We start from the raw sequence: 26328 nt of genomic DNA, 5'->3' as shown, positions 1-26328 counted from the left end.
CTTTTTTGCCTTTTTGTTGTTATTCACTTGCTCAGTCTTGTCCTACTCTTTGCGACCCCATGGCCTGCAAGCCTGCCAGGCTCCTCTGTCCTTCACTTATCTCCTAGAGTTTGGTCAAATTCATGTCAATTGAGTCAGTGAAGCTATCTAGCTATCTCATTGTCAGCCACCCTCTTCTTTTGTTTATTGCCTTAAGCAACAGCAAAGATATTCTACCAGAAGCATAACTTTGCTGACTCTTATTCTTTTGAACTAAACGGTGCATCAGTCAACCCTTGCTGTTCATTAGAATCATCTGAGGAGCTTTAGAAAAACCTGATGCCTGGACCCAGCCCCAGATATCCAGTTTAATTGTTCTTTGTTCACCCCCTGCATCTGTTTAGAGCTCCTAGGGTACTTGTAATATGTGAGCAGGCTGAGAACTACTTCCTTAAAGAGTTGAGTACCATTTCTCAACTGTTTCTCCTGTGATGAGTTAGCCAAAGTTGCAAAACCAAATGCATTTAGGGACCAGGCTGATGATGAAAATGCATGAAGAAGACCTGCTTCTCCTTCTCAAAATAAAGTTGAGTTTTCTGCTGCCTAAAGGGATAAGAGCAAAATCAGCCTTTGGGCTGCTCTTTCCTGATCCAAGTCCTCTTGCTGTGAAACATCTTCTCCCCTCTTTCTTTCTAACCTTCCCTCCCCTCCACTCGGTCTTTTGCAGATTAACTCCTACCGTTCCTTTAGGCTAATATTTCACAAACTTTAGCATGCCTCGGAATCACTTGAAAGGCTTTTAATGTGCGTACCCCTGGGTCCCACCCCAAGATTTTCAGATCCAGTAGATGTGGGATAAAGCCAGAAAAAGTTGCATCACTGACAAGTTCCTGTGTGATGCTGATGTTGCTTATATGGAACCGTAAGCTCAGAACCACTGCATTAAGTCTTAACTTGTTGTGATTTCTTTGTTGAAGGTTTGAAAACTGAATTAGCTCTCCACTGGCGTTTAGCTAGACTGTGCCTCTTGTGATCAAAGATGGTCTTTTGGGGACCATAGTATCTTTAGTGTGTGTACTGAAGCATGGACAAAAAAGACATTGGTGGGTAAACATGAATGATTAAGAAGCAGTCATCTTAAGACATCAGTTTTTCCCAGCACTTCCTCATTTTCTTTGAGTTACTTTTTTCCAATTCTCAGTTTATTACATGGCTTCTTATCTATTCAGAGATAAGCTATGACACCTCAGCTTGGTTTAAAAATGGTTCCCTCTCCAAGTTGCATGTTCTTTATCCTCAGAGCTTCACAGCTTCCTCATCACCTGGTATTTGTTAGAAATTCAGAATCTCAGACCTCACCCTGGGCTCCCCGAATCTAAATCACACTATATTAAAATCCCCAGCTGAGCAGTACAGAGGACCACACTTCCAAATTCAAGAAACACTCTTATCAGCTTAAATGCATCCTCAGTCTACCCTGTATTAGTATTAAAACAAAACAAAACAAAGCCTCTTGAGCTAGTTGCTTCCTTTGTTTTCAGGGCCGTCTTGGCTGAGTGCCTTTCGAATCTTACCACATTTGTGCTGCACTCTTGGCAGCTGATAACTGCTTCATGTATCCTTCCTGAGAAATCTGTGTTCCTGTTTTAACAGGGTCTTTCTCAGCCCCATCTAAAAGAATTAAGGAAGCAGAACTCTTAAATATTGTGACAGATTCATGGAGAAGACAGACATAGAGAGCTTTAAATCATATACACATTTTACGGAAGAAAGCCATCTCTGACTGTTTAGGATACAGTCATTATTCTTACACCCCAGATTCATCTTATTTCTCCACTGTCATCTTTTTGGTCCTTCTTCCCCACCTCTTTCCTCTCTCCCCTCCATGACCTTTTTTCTTCTTCCTCTCATATTCTCAGACATTTTTACATTATTTTATAATGTAAAGCAACACATTTGGAGTCTCAACTTCCAAATGACATAGGCCAGAGAACACACATAATCAATTTCCACTTGAGTAACTACGGCTAGAATGATGCAACCTTCTGATGCACTATCTGGAGATCATGAGTTTGACCTAGTCCTTTCAAGCTCCAGCCCCGGACACAGCAGTCATCACAATGTTGGTGCCCAAGAAGAACCAGATTGCCATTTATGAACTTCTTTTTAAGGAGGGGGTGATGGTGACCAAGATGGATATCCACATGCCCAAGCACCCCAAACTGGCAGACAAGAACATGCCCAATCTTCATGTCATGAAAGCCATGCAGTCTTTTAAATCACGAGGCCATGTGAAGGAACAGTTTGCCTGGAGACCCTACTGGTAGCTCACCTATGAGGGCATCCAGTATCTCCGCAATTACCTCCACCTGCCCCCCTGAGATTGTGCCTGCCACTCTGCACCACAGCCGTCCTGAGACTGGCTGGCCATGGCCCAAAGGTCTGGATGGAGAACATCCTGCAAGACTCACACAAGGGGAGGTCAACAGAGACACCTGCAAAGCGCCATGCCCCCTGATACCGACAAGAAACCCAAGGCTGGGGTTGGGTCAGCAACTGAATTCCAGTTTAGAGGCGGATTTGGTTGAGGACGTGGTCAGCCACCTCAGTAAAGTTGAAAGGGATTGTTTTGTGTTGAATAAACCTGTAGCCAGAAAAAAAAAAAAAAAAAAAAAGAGTTTGATCTAAACTTCCCATGAGTTGCCACTGAGAATGTAACCTTATGTCGTAGGACTGTATTGGAGGGCATGTTTTAGGTGATTGCAGAAGATGATGCACTACCACACTACTAAATTTCTCGTTTTAACCACTACCTCTTTAATGAAATATCTGTATAAAAATGCCTTTCTCTTTATTGTAAACACATTGCCTTGATATAAGAGAAAATGAACAACCTCTAAATTTTAGTATCTCCCTTAAAAAAGTGTGACTTCCATCCCAACACAGTTAATTACAAAAGGCTAATTTGTTTGTTTTTTTCCCTTGATTCCCTGCCAAGATGCACTTCTAAAAGAGTATCCTGTGTCAGGCTTCCCTAGGTGGGAGCCTCTTTGTATGCTAGACTTAATCTTTAATGTACTCTGACTCCTGGTCTGACGAAGGACTTAGTGCATGCTTCATAACTATCTGAAATGAAAATTGCTGCAGGATCAATTGCTAAGATACAGGGCTAGAATATACCCTTAGAGTTCTAATTGTCAAGTTCTTTATGGGTTATATTTCAGACTAGCTCAAACCAAAAATGAGGCCACATGATCAGTTACTCATCGTTTTGACCCACTGAAATCTAGCCCTAGCCCTTTTGATTTATAAATGCCTAAGTATTTTTGACTTTTTTTTTTTATTGTACAGCGAGAACCACATATACAGTATAAGTATAGAAAAATACTTTGTTGGTATAGTAATGTGGCATATGTTATTATTATTATTGTAATATTGTCGTTATGCTCAAGGATCACTGGTTTATTGTAAAAGTGTTGCCAAAAGGAGTGTGGGGTTTGGCTGCTCTCTGCTCAAAAGCCAATAAACAGGCTAGGTTGATGGAAAGGAAAGTTTGCTTTATTTCAGATGCAGGCAACTAGGCGGGGAGGGGCAGACATTTGTCCAAAGACCAACACTCAAGCTCCTGCGCTGGCAACCAGTGGGCAAGAGCTTTTATAGAGCTGGGGAGGGTGGGAAGGGGGGGAGCGCATGTTACAAGCAGAGGCCGCACAGTCAGCATTTGTCTGAGGCCGAATCTCAGAATTGTGGCAGCTCATGTCCTGGGTACACTCTGGTCATCACGTAGTTAACTTCTCCCCCTGGTGTTTTAGTATCTGTAAGACAGCTCAAGGGATGTGGCTCAGAATATTATCTGTAACCCTGAGAAAGAACTAAAGGTCCTTGACCATGCTTAATGACTACATTATTATTGAGTCTTCTTTCACTGTTTTCCTCTTTTCCTGCATTACTCTCTTCTCGGATTAAACTTATTCTTCCACTAAGGTTTTCCACAGACAAAAGGCAGGCAGAGGACATGATGGGGGGCAAGGGCCATAGGGTCCTGCTCCCTTACAAAAGTGCAGCAACTTGCCAGCTTAGCTTACAGTTAGGTTTTGTTATGAGGGTTGTTTGGTTTGAACTTGAACCAATGAAAAACAATATTACAATTCGTAGTCAGTCCAGTCAAAGGAAGGATGCTTAATCTACCACGTGATCAAACTCTGCTTGCTTGGGCTTCACTGAATATATAGACACAGCACTGCACATACACGTGTGTGTGTTACAATATTTAATCTTGGCACCCCAGGGCCCAGTCAATTTGACACATAAAAGGAACCATTACAACCCTAGAGTGCAATTTTATCCCCATGTTTTCTCCCACATAAAGTCTTTGGTTTGCCACCCTAATCTGGATAAGTGACTTCTGGAATGTTAGGTTTCATGAACCAGACAGTTTTCTAACAGAACAAAAGTGTGAGCTAGAAGGAGATTTCCAATGCTTTATTTTGCCATGACCATTTAAAACAGAATCTATTTCTATTTACTATCCACATTATTTTGTAAAAGATGAGTATCTCTTATTGGCCACATTTGATCAGAATGGATATTCTGAAACAGTCAGTAGTGGCCTGGGGTAAATGTTCAAAAGGTATGAATCTAGCTGTCTGGATCTATATCTATTCATTAAGAAGAAATAGTTGCTCCTATACATTTTAAATATTTTCATTGCATTGTCTATGTTATTATGGTTTTCTTTTAATAAGACTTTAAAAAAGAATAAGTTGAGAGAGAATAAGATGAAGAGGAAAGAAAATGGACAGGAAGATATTGGCATGTTTTGCATTTTTTTTAGTTTCTAGCTAAGAAAGATGATTGTGATACATATATTTGAATCTCTTTTTTTCCCCTAGGCTATTATAAGACAAAATAATAATTGATGATTTTTCAAGATATTAAGAATTCTAAGTAATATATTATTGTGAGGACAAACACTTTTTTCTTTGATATCTTGTCTTTTTAGTATTTGCTTTTCAGTTGTTATTGAATAGCATTTTGATTTCTAAATTAAGTTTACAATAGCATTTATATATTATGGGGAATTTGATTTACTTAGCAAAAACATTGTTAGCAGTGAAAAGATGCATAAATGCTATGCTGCTGCTGAGTCACTTCAGTCGTGTCCGACTCTCTGCAACCCCATAGACGGCAGCCCACCAGGATGCCCCTTCCCTGGGATTCTCCAGGCAAGAACACTGGAGTGGGTTGCCATTTCCTTCTCCAATGCATGAAAGTGAAAAGTGAAAGTGAAGTCGCTCAGTCATGTCTGACCCTCAGCGACCCCATGGATTGCAGCCTTCCAGGCTCCTCTATCCATGGGATTTTCCAGGCAAGAGTACTGGAGTGGGGTGCCATAGCCTTCTCCGATAAATGCTATATTTAAGATATGCTCAAAGTGATAAGGTCATGTTTAATAGAAGATGCCCTAAAGCAATTTCCAAATAAAAATTGTTAATTAAGCAGTATTAGGCTCTTGGTTTGATTTTGTTATCTTTAATTTTATCATGGTTAAACTAAATATAAGATAAAAATGAAAATTTGGTAAACCCCAGACTACAATTTGTCTTACCTGAGCAAACCAGTGTTCAGATAAATTTAAAAATATATATATAATTATTAAATGAATAGTATTTTATGTTTAAAAAGTGAGTGACATCATTGCTTTAATTCATCTTGTTAAGCTTCTTAAAGGACCATCTCATTTCCTTTTTTCTATTCTTTCTAACTTACTTATTGATTATTTAATATATAGACTTTTGGATTCATTTACTATTGATCTGACAAACATCTATTGAACACCAATTTACATAGGCATTTACTTGGTGTTAAGGACATATGATGAGTAAGTTGTGACAGCTGGTATAATATGGCAACTATCCAGTTGGTAAGACAAGTATATGAGCAAGCTCAGAGCGTGTATGGCATGTGCCATGATGAAGTATAAGGTTGAATTGGCAAGAATGTTAGGAGAAAAGATATAATTAGAAAACAGGGAATTCTCAGGTCTTTGCTGAATGAGTTGAATATAAACTGAGTCATTTCAAAATAAATAAGATGTATCAAACAGAGTTGTCATTTAGTTTTTTGGGAAGACTAAGGAATAGTCAAAGCTATATGACTATATATAGAGAGTAGGACCCTAAAGAAGGCCGAGTGCCTTCTGTGGAAGAGGGAAAGCTTATGTTATGAGGGACCAGAAACCATGACAAAGCAGAGAAAGTTCTCTGTGGAGGTAGGAGTATAAAGTTGAAAGAAGGTAGAAAGGTAAGGAATCAAACAGCTGTAAGGTGTGCCCCAAAGAGAAAGTGGGGAGTGTCCACTCTTGACTTCATGCCTTTTTAGCTCCACTCCTGTAAAACTCAGCTAAACACCATTTCCATGGTGTGAATGCTTCTCCAGGACTTCATACTTCCTGATGTGTGTGTCTGTGCCGGTGTATGTAAGTGGAAAAGCAAGCTTTAGTTGGTTTATATTCATTGAACCCAAAGAACTGCTTCTATGAAATGCCTGTTGAATTGTGGTTATGGTTTTTCCTGCTGGGAATCAGTTTTATGAAATAAATGGTCACATCTGGACTGTTTATCTTGGTCCTGAAAACCATGGCCCATGTTCTTCCCTATAAACTTCTCTCTTGGTTCAGTGCCATGAAGGGGACCTCATGACCACAAGGGAACTTCACCAGCCTGAGTTTCTTCCAAGGCATGGATGGTCCCATCAGAAATAGATGTGTTTCCTCTGTTAAAATAAAACTTAATTTATTGTCTAATTGGAAAGTCAGAAACATTTAACACTTTGTATACTCATTAGTTCTAAAAAGGCTTGTTGATATTGTTGTTGTTCAGGTACTCAGTTGTGTCCAGCACTTTGGACAGCAGCACACTAGGCTTCCCTGTCCACAGTCTCCCGGAGCTTGCTCAAACTCACATCCATTGAGCCTGTGATGCCATCCAACCATCTCATCCTCTGTCATCCCCTTCTCCTCCTGCCTTCAATCCTTGCCAGCATCAGGGTTTTTTCCAGTGAGTCAGTTTTTCACATCAGGTGGCCAAAGTACTGGAGCTTCAGCTTCATCATCAGTCCCTCCAATGAATCTTCAGAGTTGACTTCCTTTAGAATTGACTGGTTTGATCTCCTCACTGTCCAGGGGACTCTCAAGAGTCTTCTACAGCACAGCACCACAGTTCGAAAGCATTGATTCTTTGGCGCTCAGCCATCTTTATGGTCCAACTCTTAACATCCATGTATGACTACTGCAAAAAATGTAGCTTTGACTATATGGACCTTTGTTGGCAGAGGAATGTCTCTGCTTTTTATTTATTTTTTTTAATTTTATTTTATTTTTAAACTTTACAAAATTGTATTAGTTTTGCCAAATAATACTCTGTCTAGGTTTGTCATCAGATCAGATCAGTCGCTCAGTCGTGTCCGACTCTTTGCAACCCCATGAATCGCAGCACGCCAGGCCTCCCTGTCCATCACCAACTCCCGGAGTTCACTGAGACTCACGTCCATCGAGTCAGTGATGCCATCCAGCCATCTCATCCTCTGTCGTCCCCTTCTCCTCCTGCCCCCAATCCCTCCCAGCATCAGAGTCTTTTCCAATGAGTCAACTCTTCACATGAGGTAGAGTTTCAGCTTTAGCATCATTTCTTCCAAAGAAATTCCAGGGCTGATCTCCTTCAGAATGGACTGGTTGGATCTCCTTGCAGTCCAAGGGACTCTCAAGAGTCTTCTCCAACACCACAGTTGAAAAGCATCAATTCTTTGGCGCTCAGCCTTCTTCACAGTCCAACTCTCACATCCATACATGACCACAGGAAAAACCATAGCCTTGACTAGACGAACCTTTGTTGGCAAAATAATGTCTCTGCTTTTGAATATGCTATCTAAGTTGGTCATAACTTTCCTTCCAAGGAGTAAGCATCTTTTAATTTCATGTCTGCAGTCACCATCTGTAGTGATTTTGGAGCCCAGAAAAATAAAGTCTGACACTGTTTCCACTGTTTCCTCATCTATTTCCCATGAAGTGGTGGGACCGGATGCCATGATCTTCGTTTTCTGAATGTTGAGCTTTAAGCCAACTTTTTCACTCTCCACTTTCACTTTCATCAAGAGGCTTTTGAGTTCCTCTTCACTTTCTGCCATAAGGGTGGTGTCATCTGCATATATGAGGTTATTGATATTTCTCCCGGCAATCTTGATTCCAGCTTGTGTTTCTTCCAGTCCAGCATTTCTCATGATGTACTCTGCATATAGGTTAAATAAGCAGGGTGATAATATACAGCCTTGATGTACTCCTTTTCCTATTTGGAACCAGTCTGTTGTTCCATGTCCAGTTCTAACTGTTGCTTCCTGACCTGCATACAGATTTCTCAAGAGGCAGATCAGGTGGTCTGGTATTCCCATCTCTTTCAGAATTTTCCACAGTTTATTGTGATCCACACAGTCAAAGGCTTTGGCATAGTCAATAAAGCAGAAATAGATGTTTTTCTGGAACTCTCTTGCTTTTTCTATGATCCAGCAAATGTTTGCAATTTGATCTCTGGTTCCTCTGCCTTTTCTAAAACCAGCTTGAATATCAGGTAGTTCACAGTTCACATATTGCTGAAGCCTGGCTTGGAGAATTTTGCACATTACTTTACTAGCATGTGAGATGAGTGCAATTGTGCGGTAGTTTGAGCATTCTTTGGCATTGCCTTTCTTTGGGATTGGAATGAAAACTGACCTTTTCCAATCATAGCTTTTCTTATTTTTATGGGCAAAAGTTGAACCTATCTACACCAGCAAAACTCAGTGAAAGGTAGCCTGCTGACTCACTGTATCTGGAACAGTTGGAAAGTCCTTGGTCTCTGAAAGGCAGAATGCTGCCTTTAAATATGACTTCCTGTGTATGACATTTGGCATGCCATGCTCCCTATGTATCAGTTTCATTATTTAGACAACTTTGTGTCTTTTTTAATTGTGACAACAGTTATATAATTATGAAATGAGTTCTCTCTGGAACCGTATCCTGGATTAAAGTCCTGGCTCCTCTGCTGGTTAGCTGTGTGACCGTAGGCAACATATGTGGTGATGGATATGGTGACTCTGTTTTGGCTTGTGCATCTACGAAGTTAAAATTGTGGTGATACCTATTTATAGACTGTCACAAAATGTAAATATGATAAAACATGTAAAGCCCTGATACAAAGCCTCAGCATGCCTGGCACGTAGCAAGAGCTCAGAAAATTGTTTCCAGTAAGTGTTGACTATTATAGAGTGCTTTGTAAATTCTACAGTGCTGTACACATGTGGTAATGTTGAAACAAAGGTGTCTCGAGTCATGGAACAATGTATTTTGAGTTAATCTTTAAACTACCTACAATCGACAGCTTGCTAATGGTTGAGCTTGTAATTTTTATCTCCTTATATAAAGACCAGTTAAGTACAAATGGTCCTGAAATGAGCTCTCCTGTGGGACTGGGCAGTTTTATGAAAAAGCTTTTATCACCATTGCCAGACTTGCAGGTAAGGAGAATGCATTCATTTCTAGGGATTTTAACTTGGCACCTTTCATGGACACTAAATTTACTCTGAAAAGAAAAGAGAAAAAAAGCATCTGTTCTTTTTGTGCTGGCAAGGTAGCAGAGAATGGTTCTCTTTGGCATCCTCTCTATTACTTAAGCCCTTTTTCCTCCCCCAGGCAGGTAAGAGGTGAGATAATTGATGAGGCTTTCTGGTTCCATCCTCTTGGGTGTTTCTAAAGCAAGGATGAAACATCGGGAATAAAATTTGTTTTAAAGTACAGTTTTTAAGAGAATAAGGCAGAAATTTCCAGAGTCTTATTTTATAATTTATTTTATTCTGTGTGACTCTAATTCTTTTTACAGTGCTAAACAATTATTTTAGGTGGCTTTGTGGTCAAATTGAGAATATTTCATAAGACCTCCTCTTGTGTCTCATGCTTCTTCTGTCTTATTAGTGATGCAGATTGTTTCTAAATTGTTAGAAATAGGAGACACCAGTGAATTGTGACATTTCTCTTCTGCCCCCTTTGTGTAGAAATTTTTCTGTGTCATAAACATTGATGGATGAAGCAATACTTACAAATCTATTTCCTTGATTGTTTATCTTCAGGTAGGCATTTTCTGTTTGAAACTTCATGGGATTCCTTTTACCAAAGTTTTCCTCAGAAGGCTAGAGTTGTTTTGGGTTTGTTTCTTTCTTTCTTTCTTTCTTTTTTTGGGGGTGGGGTGGGGTATACACTTTTAACTTTGCTGCTCTAAATGTGAATATCAACCAGCAGCATCAACACCAGTATCACCTGGGAGGTTTTCAGAAATGCAAAATTTTAAGTCCCACCCTAGACCTATAGAATCAGAATCTGTATTTGTAAAACACACCCACACAATTCATGTTCACGTTAACATTTTAGAGAAACTACGTTGAAATGTCAGGATTCCATTTTCCACAAGCTTTTAAGATGTGTCTCATCAAGCCAGGATAATGGACTAGGTCTGTATTTCCAAAATTAAGTTTGACATTAGGTGTTGCAAGGAGAATGGTGTATTCATTTCCTGTGTATCACTGTAGCAAATTACCTTAACAGCAACGGCTTAAAACAATATAAAACAAGATGCATTATCTTGTAGTACTGAAGGTCCAAGGTCCAAAAGGTGTCTCAGGTGTCTAAAACCAAGGTGTCTGCAAGTCTGTCTTCCTTCTGAAATTTGAAGAAGAACTTGATTCCTTCCATTTTCCGGATTCTAGAGGTTGACTCCATCCCTTGGTTCATGGTCCATCTTCAAAGCAAATAGTGTAGCGTGTTTCAAACTCTCTCTGACTCTTCTTCTTTCTCTCATACAGTGGCCCAGGATGAGCCCACTGGATAATCTCATGTCAAAGTCAGTTACCTAACAGTCGTAATTCCATCTACAGTCTTATACTTTCCCTTCCGTAAAATCTAACCTAATCAACATTTCTGAGATGTAAGCACTGAACATCTTTGGGCCATCATTGTGCTACCTACGCAAATAGGATTTGTGAACTAGTAAATCTGAGCAACATTTGATTAAACATAATTAAGAAGGTGTCTTTTATGCAGGACTTGTCAAAATCTTTGTAATATTAAAGTCACATTATGAAACACTGAGAGTGACAAATATTGTGCAATAATCCCCAAATGCGTTTGCCAAATTACTCTTTTGTTCACATCTCCCAGAAGAGGGAGCGTCACTTGGGAAATCTGGACCAGAGGAATTTCCCTTCTTCCTTTCTATCCTGTCCAAGGATTAACCAGCAGACAGAGGGCTTGGAGTTTTAGACTGTTTTCATCACTGGATCTGATCTCAAATTGTAGGCAAGTTAGCTTACTCTTCTGTTCCAGTTTTGATTGGTTTATTGGAAAACTTGTATTCACATCTTCGACCTACCATTTACTTTTTGCGGCCTTGATTTTATTCTAATTCCAGCTTCTGAGTTGTGGGAAATGTCAAGAGCATGGGTCCTAGGGTCAGACAGCTGGGGTTAGATGTTAATACTGTAGACTACAACACAGAAAAAGAGTCTTTTTCTTTAACTTCTTTGTGCTTCAGTTTTCACATCTGTTAAATGAAGGCAAGAGTGGTGTCAGCCTCATAAAAATGTGAATTTAACATAGACAGTGCCCATGAAATGCTAGATGCAAAGCTTAGCACACACTAAGTTCTCAGTTCAAGTTTGGATGAGGATCTTATTTTTCAGTTATTATTATTAATATTAATAGGAAATAAAGACAAACACCAAAGTTGTATGCAAACTATAGTATAAGAAGGACAAGCCCCATGTTTGTGGGATCTTGATTTAATGGATATGAAAGAGCACTTTTGACTCTTTAAAATAAGAAAGAATTTGAAGTTAAGCTTTACTGTTAAATGCAAACCAACCAGGGAGAAGAGTTTGGAAAGGCATTTCATTGTATAAATAAGAATTGAGTTTAAAGGCTTTGGGACATTAGTTGGCAGAAATATTTTTATCAAGAGTATCATTCCAGAGCAGTATCTACACAAATGTAACTTATTGGAGCCCAAATCACTGAAAGATTCTTCAAAATTGTACACATGGATTTTTCCTGGAAGTTAAAAATTTTAGAAAGAGAATTATTGACATACATAAACCACTTCAGCAGTTTTTCTAAAAGAAATAAATAGGGTTCCTGACATGATATTTTATTTTAAAATTCTATAAAACCAATTTTACATGAAAGCTGATTCCAGCAACATACAAATCAAACCAATTCAGAAGATTAGGTCTTGTAATTAAAAGTGCTGTATATACCTTTGTAAAGTGACAGTTTCAAATATAACTGGAACTACGGTGTCAGTATCTTTCTGAAAAAGGAGAACATAATCGGAAATCTTAATTTGTCTCTATTGCAGCCTAATAACTCATTTAAGTTGTGATAGAAAAATGAACTTTGAAGGAAATTGAGAGAAACACACTAATTTCCCTAGGTTTAATTAGCTAAGTAGAAATCACAAAACTCATAATCACAGATACACATAGTCGTGAAATACTGATTACCAAAATACCAGAATATTTGGCTTCAGGAGTGAGAATGTGTGGTGTGTGTGTGGTCATGGTGTGTGATGTATATTTGTGTAGTATGTGTGGTGTGTGTGTGTGAGAGAGAGATATATAGGTGTGCACTTGTGATATCTGTGTGTGTATATGTGTGATGTGTATTGTATGTGGTACATGTATGTGATATGTGTTTGTGGGTATGTCATGTGTGTGTGTGTGTGTGTGTGTACTCAGATCGGCACCCTAGTGCATAGAACTGATGCTAACAGTCAAAATGGACAGATTTTTGAAAACTCAGTACTGTATTATGTAATTAATAGGAAGTGCTATGTCATCTGCTTTGAATAGGGAGATGTAGTTTGGGAAAGGCTGGACTAGGTGAATTTATAAGTTGTGACCTCCTTCTGTCTCTTTATTGCAATTCATATTTAATCAAGTCTCAGTAGAGCACTGGCTAGGAAACCTAGGGCTGGCTTTCCATGTTATAACTCAGGTTTGCTCCAAGTCATAGCTGTTGTTATATTCTGTTTATAGTCTGTTTATGATGTAGTGGGATATTATGTTATATAGTTAGACCTACTTTTTTTCCATTATGGTTCATTATAAAATATTGAACATAGTTATCTCTGCTTTACAATAGGAGCTCATTGTTTATCTGTTCCATAAATAATAGTTTGCATCTGCTAGTCCCAAACTCCCAATTCAACCTTCCCCCCACATCCCTGACCTTGGCAACTGCAAGTCTGTTCTCTATGTCTGTAAGACTGTTTCTATTTCATAGATAAATTCATTTGTGTCATAGTTTAGATTCCCATGTAAGTGTTATCATATGGTATTGGCTTTCTCTTTCTGACCATCTCTAGGTCCAACCATGTAGCTGCAAATGGCATATTTTCATTCTCTTTTAAGGCTGAGTAATATTCCATTGTATGTACTATGCCACATCTTCTTCACCCATTCATCAGTCAGTGGACATTTCAGTTATTTCTGTGTCTTGGTGTATATGTATTTTCAAAGTATGGTTTTGTTCAGATTTATGCCCAGGAGTGGTATCACTGGATCATGTTGTAATTCTATTTTTAGTTTCCTAAAGAACCTCCATACTGTTCTGCAAAGTGACTGTAACAACTTAAATTCCCACCAATAGTAAAGAGGGGTTCCCTTTTCTCCACATTCTCTCCAGCATTTGTCATCTGTGGACTTTTTAATGATGGCCATTCTGACCAGTGTGAGGCCGTACCTTGTTGCATTTTGATTTGCATTACTCTAATAATTACCAATGTTGAGTATCTTTTCAAGTACCTATAAACTTACTTTTGAAATCAGACTTAATTTACCTCATAGCTACTCTTGGAAAAATCACTTTCTCATCTTTTCCCCCATTTTTGAAAGAAACATGCCATTTACCTTTGGTGTTCTTAGCCTATTTGACACTGTCACAAAATTTCTAATGACTTTTTCCTCTACATGACAAAATTATTTTCAATACTAATCATGAAATGAAATGAATAATAGTAATAATTTAAAAATTCTAGCAGTAAAAATCTTAACTTATTGCAGTTCATATGTCTACACAGGCTTGTAATAAATATACAAATAAATTTACAGTATAGAATAGAAAAACAGTAAGAGAAGATAAAATTTAAATGTATCATCTTTTTTACTAAAAGGAAAAATCCTAAATGTCCATATCTGTTGGCCTATCGCAGTAACAGATAACATCCCAGTTTCTGTTTGCAGGATTTAACTTTGGTGAATTTAACTATTTTGTAAAAGTTGATCTTTTTGCATATTCATGTTCATTAGACAGCTTAACCATATTTGTTAATCTGAATTTGTTCACAGTTGATCAGAGAGCCCTTTTTACTCATTTTATTTCAAAAAGAATTTTTCCCCCACAAGAAGCAATAAATACACAACTAGCAAAACTCTTACAGATAACCATAAAATGCAAGCTTCATGAAATTCTATAAGTTGTCAGAACATCAGTGTCTGTACTTCTTTGATATGAATTTTTCAAATGTTTCCACATTTGGGGGTTTTCCCCTGAAATATGTTTGCAAAAACAAATCATTAATGTATCTCATATTTTGCAACACTTTCTGAAATTTTGTTTCTATAAAATTAGATAAAATGGTGACTGATAAGTCATTGACATTAATCCATTGCTTTACAACAATTAACAGAATTGAAGTATTAAGTGTTCTTCCTGTCTGCAATCATCATGCGGTTATTATTACAAATGTACTTTTTAAATCTGAGAATATGCAATGCTAGAGGAATTGGAGGGTTTCCCTGATAGCTCAGTTGGTGAAGAATCTGCCTGCAATGCAGGAGACCCCAGTTTGATTCCTGGGCCGGGAGGATTCTCTGGAGAAGGGATAGACTACCCACTCCAGTGTTCTTGGGCTTCACTTGTGGCTCAGCTGGTAAAGAATCCACCTGCAGTGCAGGAGACCTGGGTTCAGTCCCTGGGTTGGGAAGATCCCCTAGAGGAGGGAAAGGCTATGCACTCCAGTATTCTGGCCTGGAGAATTCCATGGACTGTATAGTCCATGGGGTTGTAAAGAGTTGGACACGACTGAGCAACTTTCACTTCATTTCAGAGGAATTGAAGGCATGAACTATGCCTAATGTGACTTTGTTGATTCCTGGCTATAATGAACTTATTCTTGAAATGTGTATGTGTAAGTGTGACTGAATCTGCATATGTCCAGAGCAGATGCATAATTTAGGATTCTCTGAGTTCAGTTCTATGTAGGCAATGTTTGTTAAAAAGAGTAAATGATAAAAGTTGCACTCATTTGAAGCTTATGTATATATTACCAAAACTCAACAGTTACTGCAGTGTGTAGAACTTAGACCAAGAGTGGTCAGTAAACTTCAACCTTTGGGTTAAAGTTTTTCAGCTGTCTATTTTTATAATTATTTTTTAAATTACCATTTTTTTTAACATCTTGTCTAGGGAAAATGGCTGCTTTTATGCTAAATTGAGTAGAATTGAGTAACTGCAACAGAGATCACGTGATCTACATGGTCTGAAATATTTACTATCTGACCTTTAACAAAAAAAGTTTGACAGATCCTGGTTTAGATTGACCAAAGTTTTTGGAGGGGAGCATATTTTTCCTGCTATTGTTTACAATTGCTAGCCCAAGGTTGTAAAAAAAAAAAAAAGGCAAACAGATAACTTGTAGTTATTTCTTGTTGAGATTCCCTACAAATAGTGAATCTCTTATTGCCTGACCATTTGTACCACCCCATTTCAGTATTCCTTTGATTCATCCTGTAGTATTCTTGGGTTATTTTATTGAATGAAGATCATACCTAAACACCAAGTAGGGTCTAATGCATAGCAAACCTCCTAGGATTATTAGTGTGCTTTCCCTTGCAAAAGCACATGACTGTAAATTATAAGGAGAGAGAGCCTAAAAATGTACAGATAGTAGCAGAATTTTGGGTGAAATGTTGTAAGGCGCAGTGCACATATGCTTACAACATCCAGGTAAATCCTATATCCCTGCGGCAGGACGCAGTGTATGTTGGATAGCCGCTGAAATTTTAGATCACCCTCACTTCCACCTGGGGCTTCCCGGGTGGCTCTGTGGTAAAGAATTTGCCTGCCACTACAGGAGACAGAGGAGACCCAGGGATAAGATCCCCTGGAGGAGGAAATGGCAACCCACTCCAGTGTTCTTGCCTGAAAAATCCCATGATCTGAGGAACCTGGTGGGCTACTCAGCCCAGTGGGTCACAAAGAGTCAGACAGTACTGAGCAACTGAGCACATGCGCAGCTTCCACACAGTCCACTGCTTTTTAAAGTTGAAGTGTGATGTCAACCGTCTTTTGTTTTTTAATCTGTATTTCATATTGAACTATAGTTGATTTACAATATCGTGTTAGTTTCAGGTGCACAGCAAAGTGATTCAGTTATTCATATACATGTATCTATTATTTTTCTAATTATTTCCCCATTTAGGTTATTACAGGATACTGAAGAGGTCCCTGTGCTATACAGTAGGTGCTTATTGGCTATCTGTCTTAAATATATCAGTGTATATATGTCAGTCCTAACCCCTTTTTGATAAGACAACTCAAACTTTGGTTTGAAAGGAAAGAAGATTCTTGATTTTTTTTTTAATGTCTTGCCACTCTTCTATTTATCATCTTGTTTCATGGAATTTTCTTCTTCCAATTTATCTCTTTGAGTAATTCCTGAAGCTTGCAGTTGATTTCAGTGGGGATACAGGGTTCAAAACTGAAGTCTCTATGTGTCGTTCACAAGTAACATGAGTTGAATCCACATTATGTATGAATATAGAACATCTCTTTAGATACAAATGATCTGTGCGTTCATTCCATTCTAATTCTCAACACTGTCAAAAAAGTAGCAATCTAGATCTGACCCTAGTCTCTAATTAAGGTATATGAGTGACATACAGCATGTACCTTCCCCTTAAAGGAAGGAAATTTAATAGAGCTAGCTCAAAGCTTGGAGCTCACATCATCACAAAGGTGATTGCTTGGTTCAGCCTAAATTAAAATCCCTATTCATTGTTACAAGATTACATGCATTTTCTTAATATTTTTCGAAACACTGGTTGATTGCACTGTATTTTGTATAATCACATTTCAAGATGTAATTTGGCATTGTTGGGACAATCAGTAAACTTGAGGTTTGTGTGATTGCTGACTTACTATGCTCTGGGTGGAAACATTTGTTCTCTTACATTCTTTCCTTGTGGGTGTTGCTCTAACACTCACCTGTAGCTCTGCCTACCAAAAGCAATCACATTGCAGGCCCAGCTGCTTCAAAAACCTCAGTTTTATTTTTATGCATGAAACATAAACTTCTCATTAATTATTTCATTTGTTTAATTTCAGTAGCCCTTTGCATATGCAATAATAGGTGGCTGTGATGCCTCATCCTCTCTTACTCATTTTTTCTCCACTTTGTGACCCAAAACATAAATCCGGTCATGTTAAAAACTGGTCATGTTTTATTTAGTCACTCATATCTCTTTCTGGAGAAGGCAATGGCACCCCACTCCAGTACTCTTGCTTGGAAAATCCCATGGACGGAGAAGCCTGGTAGGCTGCAGTCCATGGCGTTGCTAAGAGTCGGACACGACTGAAAGAATTCACTTTCACTTTTCACTTTCATGCGTTGGAGAAGGAAATGGCAACCCACTCCAGTGTTCTTGCCTGGAGAATCCCGGGGACAGGGGAGCCTGGTGGGCTGCCATCTATGGGGTCGCACAGAATCGGACATGACTGAAGCGACTTAGCAGTAGCAGCAGCAGCTTTTGAATATATTCTGTCTTTAAGAATGAAAAATTGTTCATTTCTGTTATCAAATCACAATAAAAAATGAATATGTCACTAAAAACAAGTATGTTTGCAAAGGCATTGAAGGAAAAAGAAATGTCATCCTGGTTTAATACTAACAGCCCTGTCTTAGAACAGGACCTAGGCTTTATCTGGTACAACTTTGACTAAAGCTTATGAAATGGTTGTAGAAGGATCTGTTTCTTGACTCCTGATGGAAGCCTTGCACCCCATCAAAGCTAGAGTGGTTGATAATGTGGAAGGTGGTGAATTAGATATGTCAAAATAATCTTGTCAATAAACTCATATTTCATTTGCAAATGGTAGACTGACCTATCGGGAGAGATTTATTGCAGTAAATTCTTCACATTTTTAAGTGGCCTGAGAACTCAGGAAGTACTGATTTCCCACACTTGATGGACTGGTTTGTGACTTGACTTCTTGTGAGAATGCTCTAAAGAAAATTGAATGCAAACAGGATTTCTCCAAGAGCAGACTAGTAAATTGGAAGATGGAGGAATTCACTTCACATGTCTTGTTCTACCCAAGGCCCTTGGAAAACTCAATGAACACTTTACTACTTTACTGTTAATAATTCGGTCATCTCTTGGGACATGAGAAGCATTTACACAAAGCCACCTGCTTTAGCCACATAGATGAAAACGCTCATGTGACCCAGCATCCTGCTTATGTCTTGTGCTTAAAGAAACATTATCTGTGTGCACATTAATCCTGATAGAATAGATCACCAACAGAGACCTACTGTGGAGCACAGGGAAATATACTCAATATTTTGTAACAACCTACAGGGGAAAAGAATTTGAAAGAGAAGACATGTACAAATAACTGAGTCGCTTTGCTACATACCTGAAACTAACACAATGTTGTAAATCAACTCTACTGCAATTTTTTTTTTTTTTTTAAGAAGCATTATCTGGCATAAAGCCTTAAATATACACTCCTCAGTGAGGGAGGGGAAGACTTTCTTCTGAGTATGTGAAAAATGGTGGGAGTGACATATTTCTAAAGCCATTAAATGCAGGATCCATTTGTTTCCACTTCTTTGGTTTCAGACATACACACTGATAAATAACAAGGTTCCTTTAACAATGATAAATGCTCGCATTCTTCAAAAATGTCTTTTATTGATATGTGTACTCTTTCAAGTCTCAAGAGAATAATATTTTGCTGCAAATCTAATCTATCTTAGCAGAGACACCAAAGGGGGATGGGGAAGAGAACTACAGAAAAAGATGTTGAGAAATAGCAGAATACTAAAAGTTCAGTTGAATTTCATTTTTTGCATGCAGAGGTCACAGTTTCAATGACAGCTGGTCATATGAGAGAAGTCTAATTTTGATATTCACCATGGCAAACTGTTATCCAAATTGATAGTTAATCATATGAAATTGATGATTTCTTTATGTTTTATAAAGATAAACTCCATGTATTTAAATATTCCATCAGCAATGTTGAATGAGCCTTGAGATCTGAGTACAATTATCCCTTTCCGATGGAGAGGATGAAGACTCAATCAATTTTATCCTCTAAGGATATACAAATAAACATGCGGTTTTTTTGGGGGGAAGGGGTAGGGATTGAGTTAAAATCTCAGGCACTGATTCATTAAATGAAGAGACACTCTTATAAAAGTTTTAACAGAAATGTTCACTGTATAGAGAAGTTTGATGGGCTAGGTCAAGGGGGTTACAAGTGTTCCATCTGTGCTGGTTTATTGATTCATTTAGAGAAATATGATGGAGGAAAGAGTAAGGGTTGGAGCAGTGGGGAGACCCTCATGTCATCAGAATACTGAGAGCTGGTGGGGACACAGCAGGACTAAGGATCAGCTGACCTTGGTTTTTGTCCCAGCACTGATTTTAGCTATGCAGGGTTGGACAAATCAATTTCCAAGCTTCTGTCCTCTCATCTATAAAATGTATGAGTGCCCCCACATTTCCCCACTTCTTTCAGTACTTGGTAGTGTTCAAATATCCTTCATGGATCACAGCCTTGTTGTGGTTAAGGAGTTTGTGTAGCTCAGTGAAGCTGTGAACCATGCTGTGCAGACCTGCCCAAGATAGATGGTTCAGAGTGAAGAATTCTGATGAAACATGGTCCACTGGAGGGGGAAATCGCAACCCACTCCAGTATTCTTGCCTGGAGAACCCCATGAACAGTATGAAAAGGCAAAAGATAGGACATCAGAAGATGAGCACTCCAGGTCAGAAGGTGTCCAGTATACTCCTGGGGAAGAGCAGAGGGCAATTACTAATAGCTCCAGAAAGAATGACAGAGCTGGGCCAAAGCAGAAATGGAGCTCAGTTGTAGATGTCTGGTGGTAAAAGTAAAGTCTGTTGCTGTAAAGAAAACTATTGCATAAGAACCTGGAATGTTAGGTCCATGACTCAAGTTAAATCAGATGTGGTCAAGCAGGAGATAGCAAGATTGAACATTGACATCTTAGGAATCAGTGAACTAAAATGGATGGGAATGGGTGAATTTATCAGATGACCATTATATCTACAGCTGTGGGCAAGAATGCCTTAGAAGAAAACTACAGTTGCTCTCATTTCACATGCTAGCAAGGTTATGCTCAAAATCCTTTAAGCTATGCTTCAGCAGTATGTGGACCCAGAACATCAAGACATACAAGCTGGTTTTGAAGAGGCAGAGGAACCAGAAATCAAATTGCCAACATTTGCTGGATCATGGAGAAAGCAAGGGAATTTCAGAAAAAGAAAAAAACCTACTTCTGTTTCACTGACTATGCTAAAGCCTTTGACTTGTGGATAACAAAATCTATGGAAAACTATTAAAGAGAGATGAGAGTACCAGACCACCTTACCTGTTTCCTGAGAAACCTTTATGCAGATTAAGAAGCAACAGTTAGAACCAGACATTAAACAATGAACTGGTTCCAACTTGTGGGAGGAGTATGACAAGGCTATATATTGTCACCCTGCTTATTTAACTATTATGCAGAATACACCATGCCGAATGCTGAGCTGAATGAATCACAAGCTGGAATCAAATTGCTGGGAGAACTACCAGCAACCTCAGATACACAGATGATACCACTCTGATGGCAGAAAGTGAAGAGGAACTTGATGAGGGTGAAAGAGGAGAGTGAAGAAGCTGGCTTAAAACTCAGCATTCAAAAAACTAAGATCATGGCATCCAATTCCATCACTTCTTGGCAAATAGATGGGGAAAAAATGGAAGCAGTGACAGATTTTATTTTCTTGGGCTCTGAAATCACTGTTCACTGTAAGTGCAGCAATGAAATTAAAAGACACTTGCTCCTTGCAAGGACTTCCCTGGTGGCTCAGATGGCAAAGAATCTGCCTGCAATGCAGGATACCTGCTCCTTGGAAAGAAAGCTATGACAAACCTAGACATCATATTAAAAAAGCAGAGACATCATTTTGCTGCCAAAGATCCATAGAGTCAAAGCTATAGTTTTTCCAGTAGTCATGCACTGATGTGAGAGTTGAACCATAAAGAAGGCTGAGTGCTGAAGAATTGATGCTTTCAAACTGTGGTGCTGGAGAAGACTCTTGAGAATCCTCCTTGAGGACAGCAAGGATATCATACCAGTCAATACTAAAGGAAATCAACTCTGAATATTCATTGGAAAGACTGATGCTGAAGCCAAAACTTTGGCCACCTGATACAAAAAGTGGACTCACTGGAAAAGACCTTGATGCTGGGAGAGCTTGAAGGCAAAAGAAGGAGGTGGCAGAGGATGAGATGGTTGATGGCATCACTGAATCAACAGACATGAATTTGAGCAAACTCTGGGAGATAGTTGAGGACAGAGGAGCCTAGTGTGCTACAATTCATGGGGTGTTCAAGAGTCAGAAATGACTTAGCGACTGAACAATAACAAAAGTGTTCAAATGAGGTTTCCAAATGGGGAAAGGGGTAGGGATAAATTAGGAGTTTGGGGTTAATATATATGCAGTAATATACCTATAATAGGTAGTCAATAAGAACCTACAGTATAGCACAGGGAACCCTACTCAACACTCTGTAATAACCTATATGAAAAATAATCTGAAAAAGAATAGATGTATTTAGACATATATATGTATGTATGTCAAGTAAATCACTTTTCTGTAAACCTGAAACTAACTCAATATTGTAAATCAACCATATCTTAATAAAAAGAATGGAAAAATTAAAAAGGCTTTGGAACCAATAAAGGGAGTCATTATGGGGACATATACTACTTTAGTGAAAGAACCAATGAAGACTCTGAAGACAGAAATCAATTATTAGTTTATTCTGAAAACTAGTAGTGTGGAGATTATTTTAAAAATCACTCTAATAGAGTTCTGCAAGAAATGCACACGCAGATTACTAGAGAATTCACAAAAGTAAGAGCATATCTTTAGAACCACTGCCCTAGTTATATAATGAAATAGTAAAATAGTTTATATACATATATATATATATGCATTTACACACACACATATGTGTGTGTGTGTGTGTGTGTGTGTGTGTATATATATATATATATATATATATATATATATATATCTGCCCTAAATTCCCACTGAATTTGAATTTTCTGGATGGATTTCCACAGAGATACAATATCTGATTATCCCCTAATTTTCAAGATTTAAAATGAATCACAAAATGGGTCTGCTCCATTTCCCCTACACACAGCCAAGTGAGAACTTGGATAAATGCTACCAGTGGTTTGGAAATACCAGTCCTGTTTGAAATCCATGGCTGACCTCCTTTTTACTGTCCAGGGATGTGTACTGGGCCAGCCTCACAGAGTCGCTGCTTGGAGACAAGTGACAATTGCTTCAGAAGGCCCAGGCTCTTCAAGCCACAGGGAAAACTGGTGACTGCAAAAAATCAGCCAATTTCTTAGTTCTTGTTTGGGGAAAGGAACAGCTTGCCTTCCAAAGGCTTCCTGAATCAGAGCACATTCTTGATTAACCTGTTCACAACCTGCCAAGGTACCAGCTGTTGAGGAGAATAACTTGATGTTTCATAGTGGCTATTAATGAAACTCAGAGCATTCTCAGAGGCCATCAGTTTTGAAAGAGAATTAAGAAGAAAAGTGGTCTTATTTGTATGCATCCCCATGAGAATGAATAGGATGTTTGTCTTTTATGTTTATTTCTTTATCCCTAGCAACTTAAAGTAAGATGTACACACAAGGCAGGTGCTTGGTGAATTTTCTGTTAAAGAGTGAATGTGTGGCTATAAAATGGCAAAGAGGGTAACTCGGAGGGTAATATCACCAGCTGAGAGAGGGTCAAATCTGAAATTTAAGAAGAAAAGCACATTGCTCTCAGAGCATCAGTTCTGTTGCCAAGTTGCCTGGTCAGCTGCCCTTTCCAGACCTTGTCACCATCTTTAAAACGAGAGGGTTGTACTGCTGCTGCTGCTGCTGCTAAGTCGCTTCAGTCGTGTCCGACTCTGTGTGACCCCATAGATGGCAGTCCACCAGGTTCCACCATCCCTGGGATTATCCAGGCAAGAACACTGGAATGGGTTGCCATTTCCTTCTCCAATGCATGAAAGTGAAAAGTGAAAAGTGAAAGTGAAGTCGCTCAATCGTATCCAACTCCTAGTGACCCCATGGAGTGCAGCCCACCAGGCTCCTCTGTCCATGGGATTTTCCAGGCAAGAGTACTGGAGTAGGGTGCCATCGCCTTGTCCAGAGGGTTGTACTAAGTGTCATTAAATCTCCTAGGTTCTCAGATCAAGCCAACTAGAATATGCACGACTGCGTTCAAGTTTGCTTTAAATCCCAGTGTCTCCCAAAGCAAGATGCAAATTCTTCTCAGGTACAATGATGCTCCTGAAATTGCTGAACATGTTTAAGTGAGATTTGAGGTCTGACATTTCTTGGCTGAAAGATATGATGAATTAACCTGTCATTATCTTGTGCAGACACCACGTGAGTTCTGCTCTCAGCCAGACACGTAGTGCTCTCTGACAGCGACAGAGATTTTTCACCCAAGCATATATTTTCTTCTGGTTTGTCTCATGAAGTCTTGTGCAGTCCCTCCCCAACTCCATTAGTCTAACCACTGATTTTCATTCCACTTTGCTACAGGCAAGCTCATCTATCCAAGCTCCCCCAATATTCCTTACATTCTGGCTGCTGAGTATTTTATTTGAGTATCCTTGCTTCCTGCTTTCCATCCTCTCCCCTCTCAATCTAGAAAGGAATATGTGTATGTGAAAGATTATGCACACAGTTAGTGACTTTTAAAAATCAAGAACCCTGAACTAGTTATTCTCAGGCTTCCAATAAATGTGTCCCTGTCATCAAACTTGTTGCCCTCTCTTCCTCTGACCCTGGGTACCATTTCATTTTTCCATGTGGCAGCTTACTTTCTTCCACTTTGTCTTCCTTTTGCCCAGAGATCCATGCAGGTGCCAGTCAAACCTTTGCCACAGCATCCCCCGCCACCACACTGTGATTCCTGGCCTTTATTCTGCCTCTTCCCTTTATTTGACTCTTTTGCACCGCCAGGAATTTTCTGTCCTTTTTAATGGGCTGGAAGTTCTTTAAAGGCAAGGATAAATTAGGACTGTGTTCAGCTGCAAGTAACAGGAAACAGAATGCTAGTAATTAAATGAGAACGTGCTTTGTTTTCTCACATATCAGAGGTCAGTGACTTCTGGCAGCATGGCTTCTGCTCAACCATGCATAAGATCAGGGACTCTAGTTCTTTCGTTCTTTCTGGTTTACTGTTTTTAGTGCATCGCTGTTCATTATTCTCCTTGTGGCTGGATGGTGTCAAGAAGGCAGTAAGAGCTCTAGACATAACTCCTAAAGGCTGGAGGAGGAGGAATGTCAGCCTTTTTTTCTCTCTCCTTTTCAAAATGAGCAACTTTTTCCCAGAGCTGTCCTCAGCAACCCCTACCTGCATTTCATGGTCATTTCTACCTTAAGAAGAGGCTGGCAAATTAGGGAGCAGAACTGCCCATTTATGTATAATCTGTGATGAACTGTTACTTGGGACCAGACATCTCTCCACCCTGAGCAAAACCAGGAATCTGTGAGCCAAAAAGCAAGGGAAGGCTGGGTGACCTTATCCATGATGACTTTTCCAATTTGACTTTTGTCTTCCCTCCATTAAGTGTCCTTCCACTGACCCCCTGCACAGATGTGAAAACTCCCAACTGAGACTAAATTTCTTCCATTACACCTCTGGTGATTCCTCTAATTTGATGTGTCAGGTATGTCTTTTTCTGCTTGTATGATATTTGTCATCCTCTCTCCATAATTTGTGAGGTATATTTTGAAAGATGAACATCCTCGCACTCCTCTGTTGTTGAATTCGTAACTTGGGATGAGTAACATCAGAATGCGTCTGTTTCCACCTGTCCGAGTGGGAATGTTAGCACACCTGCCTCATAGGGTTATATGACCAGCTGGTATGAGAAAAAGCACTTAGGATGGCATCTGCCACGTACACAGGACCCAGTGAGTGACAGTCCCCCTGCTGTGACCAATACCATTGCTATCAAACTCTATGGACCTCAGCTTCCCTGTTTGTAATAGAGAATGGGACAAGGTCATTTCTAAGTCTGTTTGTATTGCTTTTATATATTCCTTCAGAAAAATAATTCCTAGAGGACCCTTCACAGAGTAGAGTCTCAATAAATATTTGCTAAGTTGGATTGGCATATCTAAATAGCAGGCCAAATCCTCAGTGGGATTGTATGATGTGGAAGCTCTGACAGGATTGAATTCCAAACTTTAAATGCTTTCCTATTGCTTCTGCTTATTAGATGGGAGAGAATCTATAATCATTTGGGAGAGAAAACTATTTTTAATGGAACCACTTTTTGGCCTGACTCCTGAAGTTTCTCTTGCAGTTATAGATTACTTGCTACCACAGGCAGACAGAAAACTGACCAGTTTTTGCAGCTCCAAATTGAGAAGCAGATTGATTCCTAGGATGCTGGAATTATTTCCATGACCTCAACGGCTTGTAGTCCTCAAGCTCCCGACAGTGGGCTTATTCAGTCAGAGCTGACTTGTCGAGAAGGGAGCTGTCCTGGCTGTGACATGTCTCTCTATTTGCAACATGTATGATGATACTGTCCAATTTCCCCCACACCTTTGTTCCCTCCACAAATGTGAATTGGCAGTTGCAATGCCACCCAGCACTGCCAAATTCCAAGTGCTCTTTACACACAAATGAACTATCCCTCAAATGCTAGATTCTTAAACTCAAGGTGCTGAACCAATATTTTCTCAGCTATAGATTGCTTATGTACTGTGGTGACTAACATCAGGTATGAAAGAGAGAGAAATCTGAATCCACTGTGAGCGACCAAGCTAGAACACAAACCATAGAAAGTTCGCATCCAATAGGGTGGTAGCTTAAGATGAAAAAGTTGGCTACATGTCACAGGAGAGTGTAGGGTGCTGAGTTATCACCATGAATGAG

The 26328-nt window shown here is 39.2% G+C and overlaps 1 protein-coding gene and 1 pseudogene across 1 annotated transcript in view; both read left to right on the top strand.

Annotated features, from left to right (window-relative positions):
• The window catches only part of LOC129635131 (metabotropic glutamate receptor 7), a 651100-nt gene that overhangs the window by 144074 nt on the left and 480698 nt on the right, over positions 1 to 26328 (top strand). The window lies entirely within an intron of this gene.
• On the top strand, positions 1995 to 2591 carry LOC129635135 (40S ribosomal protein S10-like; annotated as a pseudogene).

This window comes from Bubalus kerabau, chromosome 20 (genome assembly GCF_029407905.1).
Source record: "Bubalus kerabau isolate K-KA32 ecotype Philippines breed swamp buffalo chromosome 20, PCC_UOA_SB_1v2, whole genome shotgun sequence".
NCBI lineage: Eukaryota > Metazoa > Chordata > Mammalia > Artiodactyla > Bovidae > Bubalus > Bubalus kerabau.
The sequence above is the reverse complement of the archived record's forward strand: the minus strand, read 5'-3'. Positions and strand labels throughout refer to the sequence as shown.